At 46.1% G+C, this 15099-nt stretch overlaps 1 protein-coding gene across 4 annotated transcripts in view; it reads left to right on the top strand.

Moving 5' to 3' along the window:
- Positions 1-15099, top strand: part of RBBP8NL (RBBP8 N-terminal like) — a 65357-nt gene that overhangs the window by 8678 nt on the left and 41580 nt on the right. The window lies entirely within an intron of this gene.

Genomic DNA, 15099 nt, shown 5'->3' on the forward strand with positions numbered 1-15099 from the left:
GCAACGGCACTGGTGGAGCTTCAGTGGTGCAGAATCCATGGGAAGAGCTAGCAGATGGCTGCAAGTCTCATTTTACAGCCTGGGGGGAGTGAATTGGCAGCAGGGACTTGTACTGACGGAGCACCACTGGTGTCGCTACCTGGGTGCAAACAACCCTCAAGCCGTCATTCCCACCTGTGTCAAGTCGGCGGAAAGCCCGGCTGTGTTGTAGGGGGTAGCGTTTTGCCCCACAAATGATCTGAAGAAGTGGGACTGTCCCACAAAAGCTCATCACCTATTAAACCATCTTGTTAGTCTTTAAAGTGCTACATTGTTTTTCCTTTTGTTTTTGCACCACAAAGAATCCTGCTCCCAGAGTAGGCGAGTCTGGAAGTTACTCTTCAGACTGCTGCTGCTAAGTTCCTCTGTGTAACTTCCCTGGGCCTGTGCAACACCAGCGCGGGAAAACAGCTTGTGGGCTACACACCAGGAGCTCCATTTGAGACACTTTGTGCCACCTGTGACAAAGCCAGGTCAGAGGGAGAAAGGCAGCCCTAGGAGGGAGGACAAAAAAAGCCAGCTGCCTTGTTAACAAGGAGGGGCCATTTAGGAGCAGCTGACAAGGAGCTGTCTGAGACAGGGAGTGCTTTGCCTGAGGCTCTTCTCACCAAAGGGAGAAGATGGAGTCTGGCAAGGGTTAGAGGGGCCCTTCCCGCACACCATAAGTCTGTTGCAATAGATCACTTAAATGCTCAGCAAAACTGAAATGGATGCAGTGCACCAGAAAAGCAAAACAGTCTCCCTCTGGACTACAAATTACTCCTGCTGGTCCTGGCCCTCCCTGATGGATCAGCCAGCCTCTCCCAGTATAGATCCAATTTAGAGTTTTCAAATTAGAGAACGAATTGGGAGGGGGAGCCAAGATATGAAAGCCTGGCCAGCGAGGAGCATTCCTGTCTCATAATCGATTATCGGGCGGACTCGGCATGCGCACCGTGTAAATCCGTTCCGACACCGGAGAGCTCTCGAACTGCTCCTGGTCAAGCTGGTAGCTGTGCTCCACTGATCCCAGCATGCTAAAGCCTCCCAGCCCTGCAAACTTTGAGTTCATCTGCGTGTTAAATATGTCGGCTTCTTCAGTTACGCGCTTCCTTTTGAAAGCAAATGCGGCTCAGGGTGGGGTTCCTGCCACTGGCACAATCTGTGGGCTGCAACCTGATCTTCATGGAAGCCCTGCTGTCCTGCCGGTTCCCACAGGGTCCGGCCCCTCCCTCTGAATGAGACTGATACTGCCTTTGAAATGAATGACAGGCTGGGGAAATCACCAGGGAACCAGAAGCCATTCAGGGTTACGGTGTCAAAGGCAGCCGTTCAGAGGATGTCCACAAATGTGGTAATTGTGCCTGGCAGGGGGTAGTTAAGAGCCAAATAACCTGATCTTCTTGAGCCCTAGGCTTGCCAAACCCTCCCGGATTGTCTCAGAGTCTCCGGGAACTAAAATGCTGGAATTAAAGATTATGCCACGTGATGCAACCACCCGGAAGACGTTCAACCAAAATTGGCACCCCTATTGCATGCCTGTAAGGCTAGTAGTCCAAGCACAGGTCAGGGAGCAACAATACGGCCTTGTCTTTCAAAATTTGGCTAAAAGCCAAATCACACATCTTTCTCAGTACCTGTTGAAAGTGGTGAATAGGAATGCTTTGATGAGGCTGCTGTGCCTTTAAATGGAGTACTGGTTGTATGCTAGTGTCTATGGAAAAGCCCTGTAGAACTGAACAGAAAAGGGGAACGTTCCTAGTGGTCTGTTGACCCAAACTGTAGAATTTATTAGAGAATAATTTGTCCACTATAGAATTCTATAGGATGGGTCAAAAACCAATAGGAATTATCACACTTTCTATTAAATGCCTCTGGTTTTTAGAACAATGTTTACGGGAAAGCCAGAGGCCAGCTGGCTTTCCCAGGAGGGGCATGCTTGCAGGTAGTAAGCAGTTAAGAAAAGCAGATAAACAGTAGGGACTGGAAAGGCATTCTACCCACTCACACCAGGGTTGAATTTGGCTCCAGGAGTTCAGAGGAAGAAGAGGAGAAAACCACATGGCTGACAGAAGATCCGAGCCCCTCTCTCCAGCCAGGAGTGCTGGTGTAACTGCAAAGTGTCCTCCACATAAAGCGATGTGTGTGAGACACAGAGAGAGGCTGTGGTAGGCCTTAGAAAAGGCTACAGCAACCACTGGATGTGAAATCCTTGCCCCATTAAAGACACTGGCAAAATGCCCATTGAGCTCACTGAGGCTAAGATTACCCACCAGGGCTTGATTCTGCAACCTCTGTTCATGCTGTGTAGAGCTTACTCCTTTTGGGGGAACCCACTGAAGTGAATGGGGTTCCTCCCACCAGTGTCATGCAATGGGAGGAATTGCATCTTCTTTTCCTGGTCCCAAAGATCCCCAAGCTAGATTCCAAAGAACCTTATAGAATCAGAGTTGGAAGAGATCTCAGGAGTCATCGAGTCCAACCCCCCCCCCCACCCCAAAGGAGGACCAATCCCAACTAAATCATCCCAGCCAGGGATTTAAAAACCTTTAGGGATGGAAATTCCAACACCTCCCTAGGGAACTCAGTGTTTCACCCCCCTCCTGGGGAAATAGTTTTTCCTAATATCCAACCTAGACCTCCCCCACTCCAACTTGAGACCACTGCTCCTCATTCTATCATCTGTCACCACTGAGAGCAGCCTCTCTCCATCTGCTTTGGAAGCCCTCTTTCAGGTAGCTGAAGGCTGCTATCAAATCCGCCCTCACTCTTCTCTTCTATAGACTAAACAAGCCCAAATCCCTCAGCCTCTCCTCATACGTCATGTATTCCAGCCCCCTAATCATTTTGTTGCCCTAGGCTCGACTCTCTCCAATGCATCCACATCTTTTCTGTAATGAGAGGAGGAGCAGAATTGAATGCAATACTCCAGGTATGGCCTTACCAGTGCCGAAAAAAAGGGGAATAATCACTTCCCTAGATCTGCTGGCAATGCTCCTATTAATACATGTCTATATGTCGTTCACCTTCTTGGCTACAAGGACACACGGTTGACTCACATCCAGTTTGTCATCCATTATAACTCCTAGGTCCTTTTCTGCAAAACTGCTGTAGTCCCCAGTCTGTAACAGTGCTTGGGATTCTTCTGTCCCAAGTGCAGGACTCTGCACTTCCTCGTTGAACCTCATCAAATTCCTTTTGGCCCAGTCCTCCAATTTGCCTAGGGTTAGGGTTAAGTACGTGGGAAGTGGAAGTGCAGAGAGCAGCAGGGATGGCAGTGGGACCCATAGAGTCACTAACATGGTGCTTTGGTTGAGCTGTCGGGAGACACCAGCTGGAAAACTCACCAGGTAAGCCAGAAAATTCATACTCTGTGATCTAACTAATATCATTGCTTTCTTGGTGCTGCTGCATCCACTCTGCTCATCATCTGGGAGGCATTTAAATCTCTCCTGGGTGGCTGCCCAAGTGCTCATCTTACAGGGAACACTAGTCATGACCCACTCTGGGTGCCTGACCCACAGTTTGAGAACTGCTGCTTTAGAAGAAGAGAGCGAGGTGTACATGTAACAACTGTTATTTAAGTCATCACTGGGCACCTTTGCATTAACAAGAGAAAGTCAGGAGCCTTAAAGGTATTTAGACCCCCTAGCCTCCATTACAGTCAATAAGTGTTAGGCAACTTGAAGATCAGGGCCTGAATCCCAGCACACTGGTATCAGGGCCTGGACTGTAGCACACTGGTATCCTTTGATGCTCAAATCTAGAGAGGGACATCTACTGTCCAGTGATCTAAGTACACGGGTGTCTTGTGGGAGTCATGCAACATCTTCATCTGGTTAAAGAATATTTGGCTAAGTTAAATGCATTCACGTCAGCAAGACATAACGAAATTGACTGTGCAATACGTACGGATCTAACAAAAGCCATCTCAGAACCATTAGCAAAGATCTTTGGGAACCCATGAAGGACAGGTTGGGTCCCAGAAGATGAGAAGGGCAAACACACTACATATCTTTAAAAAGGGAAAATAAAGAAGACTCAGGGAATTATAGCCCAACTGGCCTAACTTCAAGACGTGGAAAGATACTGGAACAAATTATGAACCAAACAATTTGTAAACACCTAGAGGATAATCATATTGGCCAACATGGATTTGTAGTGCTTCATTTTTTTCCGGGACTAAGCCCCGGCACCTCTACACTTGGCATTTTCTAGCTCCAGCATCTCTGGCCTTGCTGCCCTCATTATGAAAATAAAAAGATTGTTTGAGCCCTGGCACCTAATTGCTTACAAATGAAGCATGTGGATTTGTCAAGAACAAATCCTACCAAACCAACTTATCTTTCTTCTTTGGTTACTAGCCTAGTAGGCAGGTGGAAACACTAGATGTGATATATCTTGATTTGTATAAGGCTTTTGACATAGTCCTACATGGCAGTCACTTAAGAATATTTGGGAAATGTGGTCAAGGTGAAATTACTCTAATGTGCACACACAACTGGTCAGAAAACCTTACCCAAGGGGCAGTTATCAATAGTTCACTGTCAAACTGGGGGGCATAGCTAGTTGAATCTTGCAGGAGTTTGTCCTGGGTCCAGAACCAGTCAATTGGCTTGGAGAATGGAGTGGAGAATACGCTCAAAATATTTGTGGGTGACACTAAACTGGGAGGAGTTACAAGCACTTTGAATGAGAGGACTAGAATTCAAAACCATCTTCACAGTGAGAGAACTGCTCTGAAATCAATTAGATGAAATTCAATAAATGCAAATGCAAAGAATTACACTTAGGAAGAAGAAATCAAATGCCCAACTAGCAAATGAGGAATAACTGGCAAGGTCAGCGATGGAGAACCTAGACTAGTGAGAGGGCTACATGAGTAGCTCTCCTCCATCTCATCTCAGTGAGCCGCGAGATTGTTGTAACCAAGATGGTGTCCCTGGACAGGGTAGTTTTGCTGCTGCATTTGTGTACCTAGAATTTGCGGGCTGTGCTGACTGAACCATAGCTGCACTTTGATTGGATGCAGAGGGAGTGCAAGGCTCTCTTAGACTATGTTGTGTGCAGTCAGCATGCACCTCACTTCACGTGCCCTGGCGTTACGTGTGTGTCACTTCAGTAATACTGGTAGGAAAAAAAACTATATGGAAGGAAACCAGCGGAATCTGTCAACCCTGCTTGTGGGCAATGGTAAACAAAATGTCCGATGGGCTACACACAGAACCCATAGGGCCACATGCAGCCCATGGGCCGCAGGTTGCCCACTGCTGGCTAGGTAGTAGTCCTGTTGGAAAGGATCTGGCATTTATAGTAGATCATAGAATCACAGAACACTAGAACTGGAAGAGACTTTGAGAGGTCTTTGAGTCCAGTCCCCTGCCCTCACAGCAGGGCCAAGCACCGTCTAGAGCAGTGTTTCTTAAACTATGTTCCGCGGAACACTGGTGTTCTGTGAACAACTCGCAGGTGTGCCGCAACCTCTTCTTTGTTTTTGTTACTTCTCTGGGGTTTGTTTGGTTTTTTGTGACAATTTTTTTTTTCCTGAAGAAAATTGTCATAAGTGTTCCTAGGATATTTTCTAATTAAGGAAGTTTTTCCGCTTTTCTCGGTGGCTGACGGAAGCCCGCTTGGGACATACGGCAATTAAAGGGGCTGTGACCGCATTTTGGCCTGACCTCCCGAGGTCTCCCTGGTTACTCCCCCCGGTGCTTTTTTTTCCTCTCAAAAATTTTTAAACAGTGCTTTTTTTTTAGAAAGCATCTGGCAACCCTAGATGTTCCACATAAAAAAATATTACTGTTTGGTGTTCCTTGGTCTCAAAAAGTTTAAGAAACACTGGTCTAGACTATCCCTGATAGATGCCTATTTAACCTGCTCTTAAATATCTCCAGAGACAGCAATTCCATGACTTCCTTGGGCAATTTATTCCACTGTTTAAACACCCTGACAGTTAGGAAGTTTTTCCTAATGTCCAACCTAAACCTCCCTTGCTGCAGCTTAAGCCCATTGCTTCTTGTCCAGTCCTCAGAGGCCAAGGAGAACAATTTTTCTCCCTCCTCCTTGTGACACCCTTTTAGATACTTGAAAACTGCTATCATGTTCTCCTCTCAGTCTTCTCCTTTCTAAACTAAACAAGCCCAATTCTTTCAATCTTCCCTCATAGGTCATGTTCTCTAGACCTTAAATCATTCTTGTTGCTCTTCTCTGGACCTTCTCCAATTTCTCCACATCTTTCTTAAAATGTGGTGCCGAGAACTGGACACAACACTCCAATTGAGGCCTAATCAGTGCTCAGTAGAGCAGAAGAATGACTTCTCGTGTCTTGCTCACAATACTCCAGTTAATGCATCCCAGAATCAAGTTTGGTTTTTTTGCAACAGTGTCACGCTGTTGATTCATATTTAGCTTATGGTCCATCATGACCCCTAGTTCCCTTTCTGCAGCACTCCTTCCTAGTAAGTTGCTTCCCTAGACAGATCACACACTTAATATGAGTCAATGATGTGATTAAGTTGTGAAAACCTCATTCGGGGGCTATACTAACAGAAGTGTTGCATGTGAGATATGGGAGGTAATTATCCTGCTCTTCTTGGCACTGGTGAGTTCTCAGCTAGAGCACTGTGTCCAGTTCTGGGTGTCACACATTAAGACAGATATGGACAAATTGGAAAGAGTCCAGAGGAGAGCAGTGCAAATACGAAAAGATTTAGAGACCGTGACCTCAGAGTAAAGGTTAAAACAACTGGGCACGTTCAGTCTTGAGATAAGAAAACTGAAATAAGGGAGTTATAAAGAGGACAGTGATCAATGGTTTTCCGTAGCCACAGAAGGTAGGATAAGAAGTTTTAAGCTGCATCAAGGGAGATTTAAGTTAGATATTAGGACAAACTTCTAATTTTAAGGATAGTTAAGCTCTCTGGAATTCATGTCACTGAAGGTTTTTAAGAACAGGCTGGACAGATGCCTGTCAGGGATAGTCTAGGTATAGCTGGCCCCAGTGGATCCGACAGCTTAACCGGGCCTTGGGGCATGTGGGGGGGTGGGCCTGCTCTGTGCCCCTAGAAGAGGCAGTGCCTCAAGCAGAAGAGGTGTGGCTGAGGCTAGACAGACCTTAGCACCGCCTGGAGGATGGCATGTCTTCCTCAGGCAGCTGTTCAGCACTCTGGTAGCAAGTTAAAGGATAGTAGCAGCAGCAGGGGCTGGGACTTTCAGGCCCTGTTGAATCACCGGGCCCTGGGGCAGTTGCTCTCTTTGCCTCCCCTCCCCCATCAGTGGGCCTACCTGACCCCAGGATGGGGAGCTAGACTAAATGATTGGTCGAGACCCCTTTCAGCCCTACATCTCTCTTATTGTGAGTCAATTTTGCTTTTCCCTTTTATAAAAACTGACCGTGATGACTTAATTGGGACAAGCAAAGAGTCCTTCACCAGGTGTGTTTACCACAGTCACAAAAACGGGCACAGAGAGCGGACTGTGTCATGCATCATAAAGGGGACGGCTCTTGAAATAGGAATGGGATCATGGGGCAATTGGGATCCAGCCCCCAGTTAGGTTGCGAGTGCAAATACGCCTGACGCTCTCATTCCAGTCCCTCGTTAGCATGCATGCAGTCCTGAGACGCAGCCCAGGCCACCGCTGCATCGGCACAGCTGTGCAGGGTTGAGGGCAGATGGGCGAGCGTCTGTCTGGTGGGCTGTTGTCCACACTCCACACAAATAGGGGACAAGGCTGACACAGATGCAGGTCAGTAAAACACACTCCTTGGGTTCGTGAAAGCCCAACCCCCACGCGTGTCTGGGATAACTGAATTTATGGTTGTCCCTTATCCCTCTCTTCATTCCTCTTACATCCAAGGCTGACTTTCCTACTGTAACATAGACTCATAGGCCTGGCAGGGACCTTGAGAGGTCAGGTCCAGTCCAGTCCCCTGCCCTCATGGCAGGACTTTTAGGGTGTGTCTAGTCTACATGCCTCTGGCGACAGAGGCATATAGATTAGGCTACCCGGCATAGGGAAATGAAGCCGCGATTTAAATAATCATGGCTTCATTTAAATTTAAATGGCTGCTGCGCTCTGCCGACCAGCTGATGATCAGCTGTTTGTCGGCAGATCGGGACAGTCTAAACGCGCCAGGGTCGACAAGGAAGCCTTTGTCAACCGGCACAAGTATTCTTTGTGAAACCAGGTTTACCTGTGCTGGTCGACAAAGGCTTCCTTGTCGACCACGGCGCGTTTAGACTGCCCCGATCTGCCGGCAAACAGCTGATCATCAGCTGGTCGGCAGAGCGCGGCAGCCATTTAAATTTAAATGAAGCTGTAATTATTTAAATCGCGGCTTCATTTCCTTATGCCGGGTAGCTTAATCTACATGCCTCTGTCACCAGAGTCATGTAGTCTAGACGTACCCTTATTGAGATCATGAAGGTGGGATCATGAGGCATTGCCAGGCCTGAAATATGCCATATTCCGGACTCGGTGCTCTATAAAGCTTACCAGACTAGTCCTAGCACCTGGGTCTGTTTGCAACCACTCGGCTATTGCCACATTTTTTTCCCTTCCAAAAAAATGGATCAAATATTCAAAGTGAGCCATTAACGGCACACTGGGGTGGGGCTGGGCCAAGCCATTATTTCCCTTGGCGCTGCTTCTGATACAGGAGTTCCATGCAACTCCCACTGTTTGCACAAGCAGTGATGTGTAACAAGCATGTTGTCTGGTTGTACTTATAAGCTTCAGAGGCAGTGGGAGGTGAAAAGGCAGCTGCCTGCCAGGACCCAAGAAATGGGAAAGAGCTAGAAGTCAGCTGATCTTTCCCCACTCTGCCCCCACTGCAAACACTTCCTTGGCAGGATATTTCAGGCAATCCTGTGACTTAGGACAAAGGACTCAGAAACAGAGTGTGGCAAATCATGGATTTTTTTAGCCTTGGGCCTTTCTAAAAAGCGAGGAAATTATTTAGGGTCAAACTGAAAAGGAAAAAAATTTCAGCAGATCAAAAGTAAAAAAAAAAAAGTTTTGATTTTGAGCAGTGAGCATGTTTTATATCTACTGCATATTTGAGAGAGTTTGTGTCCTTGAGCAAGCGAGCGAGTCTCTCTGTCTGTCTGTGTCTGTCTGTTCAAGAATTGCTCCTAAACGGTACGAGCTAGGACCACCAAATTCAGTAGACAGCTTCCTCTTATCATGACTTAAAGCAAGGTCAGGGTTTGGTTGTGCAGGGGGCAAGGTGGGAGGCTGAATCCCTTCCCCCCCCCCCCCCCCGATGCATACATAGGGTTGCCAGGTGGCCGATATTCTACTGGACAGTCTGGTATTTGCGCTCTTTGTCCAGTAAAAAAAAAAACAGAGAATACCGGACATGTGCAATCTCCAGTATTCTGATTTTTCTGGCTGCGCAATGGATGGAAGCCTGGTGTGGGCAGAGGGAATGGCTAGAAGGCGGGGCCACGATCGGCACTAGGAGCCTGTGATTGCACAGAAGCCTGGCGGGGGCGGGGGGAGTGGCTGGGACTCCCCCGCCCCCACCAAGCTTCTGCACAATCACAGGCTCCCAGTGCCGATCGCAGCCCCGCCTCCCAGCTGGGACTCCCAGAATGGGAGGCGGGGCCGCGATCGCCACTCTGGGCATGTCAGAAGTCTAGCGGGGTGGGGAGAGTGGCTGGGAGAGGCAGTACTTATTATCCTGCGTTCCTTTTTTTTTTTTTTTTTTCTTGACTAAAATACCTCGTGTCCGGTATTTTTGGGGGGACCATCTGGCAACCCTTTGAGTACAGGAATGCATAAAGCCATACCAAAAAAGTGACAGTATCATCGGGCAGCTGAAAGGGGCTGGCTAGAGGCACATGCCCCCCCATCCAGGACTGCCCCAGCTTTGAGCCTCCCACCCCTGAGCCACTCTTTAGAGAGGGTGGGGGAGCTCTCCTTTCCCCTGCCTCCAGATTCATAGGGGAACATTGCTGGCTGTTCCCTTTTGTTAGGGAGTGAAAGGAAAGTGCACAGTTTGCTGCGTTCCTCAACTTGCCTGGGGAGCGCAAGGGGGAGACAAACCTGGTCCTGCCCCTGCAAGGGGACATGCACCCCTTCTCTGTCTGTGCTCACTGGAGGGGCACATCTCACCTGGTCCCAAGCTGCTGCAGTGTCGGAGGGCTGGGGTAGTCCTCTCTCCCCGGGGCAGCCTGCGTATTGAACCCCGCATCTCCAGCTCCACCCCAGAACAATGACTCAAATGAAGAAAACCAAAAATTGAGTTAAGGACCCGAGCAACACTGGGTAAATCCTCTAGTTTTAAATAAAATTAAAAGACATTTCAAAACGAAAAGTCATTTTCAATTAAACAATTGAAACGGTTGGTTTTGAAAATGTCAAAATGAAACAGGTGGGGGGATTTCAGATATTTGGAAGGCTGGGAGGCAGATTTGGAAAAATCCAGTGAAATCAACACAACTTCTCAAAACATTTCTTGGTCATTGAATCTTCATCTTTTGCTAAAAGAAAAGTTTCCGTTGAAAAAATTCACCCAGCTTTTCTCAGAAGTCCCTGGCTCCGATCCCGGCTCTGTTCCCTAGGCCATGCTGCTTTTCCACAGAGGCATATGGAGCTGAGGACATTTTGATAGCCCTTTAAAATGAAGGATCTAGTTCTGCCCTTGGACACACAGCTGTAACTCCTCCTGATGTCATTTAATAGACACTTTGATGGGGTAATCCATATGAGAGTTACATAAGCTCTTTTTTAGAGTACTCTTATTGAGGCTTAACAACCATATAATAGATCTGTTCCTAATTCTGTTTTGTGGTTATTAATTCCAAATAAATATGGAAGCTATGTGAGCCACAACTCCCAGCAAAGTATGTGATTAGGCTGGCTACGCACACACTTTGGGTGTGTTACAGACAGACAGTCATACCTGGATAACTGGGCTTCAGGCTGTGTGTTCTTTATTGCTTTTGGGAAGGGGTTGCAAAATAAATAATCATTATAAAACATTTTCCCTCCAAGACAGTATGATCCCTGCTGTTTATGGAGCAAGTGAAACATTTGGAGACTTGTATTCAAAGAGCTTGGGTGTGCAGTTTAATGTCTATTCTGTAGATACAAGTACTGTGATCAATTATGCATCTAACTGGTCAGCTGCACATGCAGGTTCCCATTTTGCATGTCTAAACATGGTAACTGCTTGCAAATTAAACATGTCATTTGTGCTCACAAGGGCAGTCCTAAGTCCTTGAATACTAGCCCGTTTACCAATAACTTTTCAAACTCTCCCTCCTATTTTGCATGGCCATGATTTGCAAATGCAGCTGATTGATAACACGGCTTTTTCATGAGTGCAGACAATTATACATGTCAAGCAGGCCACTCCAAAGTAGTAAGTGAGGAGGTCAATTAGAGGTGCATGCAAAAAGTGGGTACAAAATATCAGAGACTGCTAAAGAAAAATTGGCACTTAGGGTGTGTCTAGACTACAGGGTTTTGTCGACAAAAGTGGACTTTTGTCGAGAAAACTATTCCTGCGTCTACACTACCACCAAGTTCTGTCGACATAACGTAAACCTCATTCTATGAGGAATAACGCCTTTTGTCAACAGAGTTCTGTTGACAGAAGGCATTATGGCATCTACACTGTCCTTTGCGTCTATACTCTCATGTCGACAAAGCGGCTTGCTGTGTTGAAAGAACAGGATGTAGTCTAGATGCTCTTTGTCGACAAAGCCTCTGTCGACAAAAGCCTGTAGTCTAGACATACCCTTACAGTCTATTTTAATGTCTTTCTTTTTGGAAATATTGATATTCTCTCTCTCTCATATTTAACTTCACTAATTTATGCTTGGATAATGGCTGCATTCCTACTTGCTGTGTTCATTTTGTTCTGCACAGGAATTAATATAGGTTTATCAAGAAATCCACTGTGATTTTCAGCAAAGAGAATATAAAGCTGTCTCAACCTCTGTGTTCATCTGAATGCTCACACGACAAAAGCTTGTGCCATCTTCCCTTTCATAACATGCATTTTCTCAGTTTCAGAAATCATGGAGGAGATTGTAATAAACCTTTGGCTAACTGGGAATGCTGTAGTTGTAGCCAGGTTGCACACACACCCTGGCCAGCCAAAATATCAAACCTACAGCAGGGCTAGAATATGACTCCTTGTGCTTGATCTAAAGGAAAAATCTCCATTCACATACGTCTTACAATAATTATAACTGATCACTACTGATCTCATGTAGCATAGGGAAGTGGTGCACATAACTATTTCAGTGCACTGGAATTGATATGCACATTGTGGCTTGGGAGGGAGAGGATGAGCCAACATCAATATCTTTTGGGTTGCCGAGTGTCTGGTATTGAACCGGTATTTGTGCTTTCTCTCTAGTAAAAAAAATTCAGAAAATACTGGACATGTCAAATGGGGCGGGAGGAGGGAGAACAGGCCAGGAATTAACTTTTGCTGGGCTTTTTTTTTCTCAACAGAATTTGTTCCCGTTTTGGGGGGGAGGCAGGGTTTCGGTATTTTTTGTTAAACCATCTGGCAACCCTAAATATCTTCAGTGATTAAAGGGTCAGTGTCAACTTAAAAATTATTCTTGTCTTAAAAGTTTTAACTGAAGATTCTTGCCAGTAACTTTCAATGATTATGATAGCTGAGCTTAATATAAACATACATTTTTTTCTGGGTTGTTTGTTTATTTTGTGAACATAACAGCATGTGATGTCCAAAGAGTTTTACTTGCCCCTGAATATCGGATTGTTTTCCTCTGGCCCTGTGAGGCTATGTCTACACTGCAGTGCTATGTTGGGATACCATTATTTCAAAATATGGGCACGCTATTCTGACATCTATGTAAACCTCATTCCACAAGGAGTAAGGGACATTTCTGAATAGCAATTTATTTCAAAATAAGTGCTGTGTAGACAGCGCCCAATTTCGAAATTGACTCAAAATAAGCTACACAATTTGCGTAGCTCAAATTGTGTAGCTTATTTCAAGCTCCAGGTGCAATGTAGATACACCCTGACACAGCAGATGAGGCAGAAAAAAATTATGGGCTATCTTCCTGTCATGTGATTCAGCAGGGGTTTAAAGAAAGGCGCATGTGCGTTTTCCGAGGAATGGGGTGTCGTGTAGACATTCAGGCTCAGAGTCCAAGCTCTCGCATCCCATGAGGGGGGACGGTCATCTCACAATCTATAAGGTATTTGTCCTCCTGATATCCTATGATGCAGGGCAGGGTTATCCCCATTTCACAGACAGGGAACTGAGGCACAGAGGAGATCAGAGGCTGTAGGGGAGCAGAGAACCAAATCCCGGTCTCCTAGATGCCCCTCTGACCAATGGACCATTCTCCTTTTTAATGTGGGTATAAAAATCGCATTTACTGAGAGGCACTTAGAGTGGAAACTGCTTTTTAACTCAGGTCTTTTAATTAAATAGAGCTGAAACTGATTCTTTCTCTGCCTTTCAGGCTTGCTGTATGACCTAGGGCAGTTTTCTTAGTCTCACTGTGCCTGTCTGTAAAATGGGCTGATAATTCTTCGCTCCCTATCTTATAAGAGTGTTAGAAGGCTGAGTTCTGAAAGGCCGTTCTGAGAGCCCTGCTTGTAAGATGACATAGTAAAGCAAGGCTGCAGCTGCATTTATTGTACATGTCTGCTTCCCGCCCCCAGGCAAGAGATAAGTGAACAGGCAGCATTTCAGATTCCTTCCATGGCAGGTGTTGAGATCAGCTGTTATAGTGACTTCCTTCTGATTCTGGTTCTTCAGTCAGCAGCTGCACCATGTGCAGGTTAACATCCTCCCCACATACATGCATGCAGAGCCTATCACTCCTTTCCAGCAATAGCCACCTAGCCACTTTAATCCAACTCAGTTAGTGTGTATCTACACATCCTAAACTTGAAATAAGATATGCAGTTTGCGCTATGCAGATTGTGTATCTTATGTTGATTGAATTTCAAAATAGTGTATTTTGAAATTTGGTGCTTCTACACAATACCATATTTCAAAACAACGCACTGTTTCGAGACATCCCTTAACCTTCGTGGAACAAGGGTTACAGGGATGCCAAAATAGGTCCCAAAATAACAGACGCAGTATCTCAATATAGCAGGCGTGTTCAAATGATGCGGGGTAGCTATTTCAGGATACTTCTGGTATCCCAAAATAGCCCTGATATGTAGACGTACCCTTAGGCTGTGTCTAGACTACATGCCTCTGTCGTCAGAGGCATGTAGATTAGACACATAGGCAAAGGCAAATGATGCCGTGATTTAAATGATCGCGGCTTCATTTAAATTTACATGGCTGCCGCGCTGAGCCGACAAACAGCTGATCAGCTGTTTGTCCGCTCAGCGTGCTAGTCTGGACGCTCCCCTGCCGACATCAAAGCCCTTTGTCGGCAGCCCCGTTATTCCTCGTGGGATGAGGTTTACCGGGACTGCCGACAAAGGGCTTTGATGTCGGCAGGGGAGCGTCCAGACTAGCGCGCTGAGCGGACAAACAGCTGATCAGCTGTTTGTCGGCTCAGCGCGGCAGCCATGTAAATTTAAATGAAGCCGCGATCATTTAAATCGTGGCTTCATTTGCCTTTGCCAAAACAACAAATCTACATGGCTCCGTCGACGGAGCCATATAGTTTAGACGTACCCTTAGAGAGCAATACAAATTGATCATCTCTATCCATAGAAAAGGGATCCAATTTTTAGCTGATCTGTGAGTCTCCCTTTCAAACCTATAGTTTTGCAGTAACAAATAATTCCCAGTCCAGATTTATGGAAGCAATTAATTGCAGTGGCATAAGTCATGTCTTTTCAATGTAGAAAGCCCACAGTTTGCAGATGCGGTCAGATAGTGGGCCTTTTTAATGTCCTAAAGAGCATCTGTGAGTGCATGTTCTAGTGCAGAATTGTGCCTGTCATTATTTGTACCCCCAAACTGGGCACAAAAAAGGAAACCAGGTTTTGAAAATCTGACTCCAAATGTTGAGGATAGAAATGGTGTTCCTGGCCTCTGTTTGTCAGAGGCTGGAGAGGGATGGCAGGAGACAAATCACTTGATCATTGTCTTCGGTCTACCCTCTC

The sequence above is a fragment of the Pelodiscus sinensis genome, chromosome 18, assembly GCF_049634645.1.
Source record: "Pelodiscus sinensis isolate JC-2024 chromosome 18, ASM4963464v1, whole genome shotgun sequence".
In the NCBI taxonomy this organism is placed as follows: domain Eukaryota; kingdom Metazoa; phylum Chordata; order Testudines; family Trionychidae; genus Pelodiscus; species Pelodiscus sinensis.